This window comes from Limulus polyphemus, unplaced genomic scaffold (genome assembly GCF_000517525.1).
Source record: "Limulus polyphemus unplaced genomic scaffold, Limulus_polyphemus-2.1.2 Scaffold1617, whole genome shotgun sequence".
NCBI lineage: Eukaryota > Metazoa > Arthropoda > Merostomata > Xiphosura > Limulidae > Limulus > Limulus polyphemus.
Window position 1 is genome coordinate 119604 of NW_013667227.1, and position 5030 is coordinate 124633.

A 5030-nucleotide genomic window follows, 5' to 3' on the forward strand; every position below is an offset into this window, starting at 1 on the left:
CTGCCCTCCCTCTAGTCTACACAGACTAAATTAGAGACGGCTAGCGCAGATAGCCCTCGTGTAGTCTTGCGACGTAAATTACCAAAACAAACAAACAAACCTAACTAATTCTCTATATATATATGTATATGCAATATTAGTAACATTCATTAAGTATGGACTGCATGAGTACGTTATTCGGTTGTCTGTATAACTGGGAAATAGGTGAACTATTATGAAAGTCTATGTAAGAGTGTGGTTGAGGCAAGGTACTATATAGTACCATAGGTAATTATGGTAAAAAAAAGTCTTTTGAACTTTGATACGAATAAATTACAATAGAATTAGTTCCATATGACTTTGAAATGTTGCTTGAGTTTTCTTTTTACATTTCTCTCTTCCAACTTATGAGAATATGTCAAATCTTCACGTGTATGATACACAAGTATTTAGTCAAGAATGAAATGAGATACACGTGAAGTACAGACGTGTATCTTATGAAAGAGAGTATCAGTTACAATTGGTTTACGTGTTACTCGTCTGTTGTTAAATGGTTAAATGTTAAAAAAATGGTTTGTTATGATATGGATTTTATAATTTTTCAAAAGTTTCGTATAGGTTTTTAAGTATGATTTTTCTTTTCTTAAACATTGGTCTCCTGATGGGACAGTTGTAAATCTACGGATTTATAACGCTAATATCAGGGGTTCGATTCCCCTCGGTAGTCACAGCAAATAGCCCGATGTGGCTTTGCTATAAAAATACACAAACTCTCTTAAACATTAAATTTAAATCGTGTTTTATATTTTCTAGTTATGTATCTGCATTTTAATCGTCGATTTCTGATGTTATAATATCATTATTGAAGTGTTTGTCAAGTTGATACTGTTCTTCTGAATTAAAATGAGTCTCGCAATGTTACAATATCATTATTGAAGTGTTTGTCAAGTTGATACTGTTCTTCTGAATTAAAATGAGTCTCGCAATGTTACAATATCATTATTGAAGTGTTTGTCAAGTTGATACTGTTCTTCTGAATTAAAATGAGTCTCGCAATGTTACAATATCATTATTGAAGTGTTTGTCAAGTTGATACTGTTCTTCTGAATAAAAATGAGTCTCGCAATGTTACAATATCATTATTGAAGTGTTTGTCAGGTTGATACTGTTCTTCTGAATTAAAATGAGTCTCGCAGCTATTCCACCGGTGCCAAGACATGTGATATTTGTATCATAACAAAATTCTCTTAAATAAAACTGTCTGTACGTTATATTTTTTATTCTCATTTTTGGGGGGCACATCTTTAGAAAGAAATCACAAAGCTAAAGAATGAACACCTTTTTTTTCAAGATTAATAAAAGAAATAGCTTTCTTTATTTTTGCATCCGTTTAAATAAATACAAAAATTTCCCTCAGACTAAGACTACAGAAATATAGTATAGGCTATTCTAATAAAACAAACCTCTTAAGTTGGAACAATTATAAGTTATATGAGAAATGTCCATTCATTCACCGGTACCAAGTAGCTAAATGGTTGTAGTAAAGAGCTCTACACCATACACGGACAAACACAGTTGCAGATTAAATTTACTCTTCGAGTAGAATATGTTGTATATTTCAATGAACAAAACTCATTTAAAATTTCTACAATATCTGATACACAACCTTCTCCTCCAAAATGCATTTAATCTTTGAACAGAAATTAGACTAATAAATTCATTCACATAAAAAAAACTTTGTTCTTATGATAATTCATTAATAGCATATTTCTATATAGTTTCAACAATTCTGAAGAAAGTGACATCACTCCAGGCACATTTAAGCGATTATAACGATATATTATCACATACAGCACCAGTTACAATTAACCATTAACTGTTTGAACTGAGATCATGGAAAGTGGTTGAAAATGAAAATGGCATGTTTAAACTGACAGGATCAGTTTTTCATGATAAAAATGTTTTCTGAATTTCTCCATCTATATGAAGCTAAGTCCGAAACTTCGATACCTTTGGAGGTTTTTTTCACACATAAATCTCCTCGCATCTATTGCACTTTGCAGGTCTTTTAAATTAGTAGCAAAATACTTCTAAACCGGTCTAAAATCGAAAGATATTATCAACAGTAACCCTCAAAGTCTACCCTTCTTTTAAAAACAACCAAAAAACTAAACGTCTCGTAAAGAGCGTCGACTCTGTTTCTATTTATTCATGAGATATGAATTGATACATAGGGTCAGAAGGTATTTCGAGGGTCCTTGTATTTCCAGTTATGGAAAAATGGGATTGACACCTTTCAAATAAAGGAAACGTATAGAGCAGTTTTATCTCCGTACTGGAGAACTAAATGTTTCATTTTTGACAAATTCAATAACATATTCATAAATTATATGAATAAAACTGTGTTTTTTTAACTTAGTCTAAGATAAATACATGTGAGTTTTCAAATTGAAGTTAATTTCCGTTAGAATAGGCCTGAAAATAATTTTATTATTTTTAAAGTAATTCATTAAAACTAAATCAGTTTCATATAGGAGCCATGATTCTGTGACTTAAAACCCTTTAAACCCCGAATAAGATGTATACATGTAATATGACACAGATGATGCTAAAAGATCTATAAACTTACACCGTACTTAAGGTTTGACGTTCCTTCATCCAGTAATACCTATTACATAAATGTTATAGAATAATAAAACAAATTAAGAACAAACTACAAACGAATAATACACATAACAAATATTACACGTCATTAATAATAAGTGTGGGCATCACAGTTTACAATAGTGCTTAATGAGATCGTTAGGCTATCTATAAAATAACACATTGAAGGTCTTTACTAGACGTTCTCACTGGACAGTTTCATGTACACATGTGTGATATTTTATTATTGTATTCGTGAGCAATAAAACTATGTTATATTTTTTTAGAACATGTATGCTTTTATATTGTCAGTTAAACGTAATATTGTTTCATATAGTATTGTCTTAAGAATTAATTTCTCCAGTTAGCACTATTGTTGAAAGCGATTGTCTGAAAAGTACACAATCGAGTATAAAGTATGAAACGCCGTTTAATTTCTTGAAAGTGAAGCATATAAATATTCATGATTTGTTTCTAAACTGAAACAATCTAGTATACGATAATGCCTCAAAACATCACATTCACCTATTTATGAATATTTGACATTTATTTCAACAACTATCATACAAATATAAAAAGGAGCAGTTTGTTATATGAAATACATTCGATAGCGCCCGCAGGATATATTTATTTGCTAAATTACTTAGACTAGAAATGTAGATTGGATCTTCTTTTATATACTTGAACCTATAGCAAATATAAAAGTAGACTGGAAATTAAGCACGAGATTTATTTCAGTTTGTAACAACCATGTCCGCTTTTAGAAGAACTTTACTAGACAAAACTGTTATTTTCTTAGAACAAAGCTACAAAATGGGTTACCTGTCCACCGCAGGAAATCGAACCTCGTATTATAGCGCTTTAAGTCACGAAATTTATAGCTGACCCACCAGGAAACCTCGACAAAAGTAAATCATATAGAAAAATTGATAAATTAAAACTTTGGGCGAGACCTTAAAAATGTAAAAATCGAAGGACTTTACTTCTCCAAAGAGGAATCTAGAATCAGAAAAACATTCATCATGTAATAGGAAGCAGTAACATAATTGTATTTTCGAATTCTTCAGCTAAGCCCTTCTATCACGAAATGTTTCAGCATAAAAGTCAAAATAAAGAATTTTTCATTGTTGTTAATCGGTTGTACAGATGAACTGTAAACGACTTCAAATAATAAACCAGTGTCACAATAATTTTTCAAAACGTATTTCTTTTGACGTCCTACCAGAACGTATTAGTGTAGTGTTTGGAACAATGCTGTACACATTAAATTTATTTTAGAAGAAACTGCGTTGTGGAGAATTGCATTTTTATAAAATAACTTTAATTCTTTGGAGCTTACAATATTTTATTTTGAGAAAAAAAAAACATAATTTTTAAACTACGGAATCGACTGAGTTGATATTTTCTCAAAATATGTGCAGAATAAAACAGAATGCTTAAAGATTAAAAATTACAATTAACTAATAAGATACACTAATGAAGACATGACTTGGACAATTTAAAAAAAAATCTGAAATATGTATACTTTTCTTGTTTTGATATTTTTTTATTATCATAGATGATTTGATTCTCAAACAGTTTTGCGACTGTGTTGAAAATCCCCAATCTTTGGACAATTTATATTCAAAACAAAAATGTTGTTAATACATTACTTAGCTAAGTTTCTTCTATAAACAGCACAGCGGTATGTCTGCGGACTTACAACGCTAGAAACCGGGTTTCGATACCGGTGGTGGACAGAGCACAGATGGCCTATTGTGTGGCTTTGCTGTTTGACTTCATACAAACAAACAAACAATCTTCTTTAAACGCACCCCAGAGGCTCAGTGGCAATTCTGTGGCCTTATAACGCTAGAAACCGGATTTCGATACCCGTGGCGGGCAGAGCATAGATAGCCCATTGTGCACCTTTATGCTTAATAACAAATAAAATCTTATTTAAACTCCACCAAAGACTATGAGAAGTAGAAACTTGGTTAAGAAGCTTCTATTTGTTTTGAAACATGAGTTAATGTTTGTTCCTTTGAGGAACAAATGTATATTCTATTCATTACTACTTTTCTTGATGACAACAGACGTCAAGTGTATGTACAAATGGTGATTTAATAATATTTACATTAAAACTAATAAGTTCAAGTAAACTACAAATATTGATATAGTACCTGTCTTTGAACACAGGGAGATATTTTTCTTGGCACTGTGAATACATTTCTGTGAAACAGAACAGTGAAAACGTTTAGAAAGATGCCTTCTTCATCCAAAAAAAAAAAAAAAAAAAAAAAAAAAAAAACAACACATTTTACATCTAGCGTATCAATCTTTTCTAGTTATCTATACGCTCTTTCCAAAACATTTTAGCTGTACTTCATTATAACTGTGGCTCTTCGGCCCCTCGTTCACCGCCATAC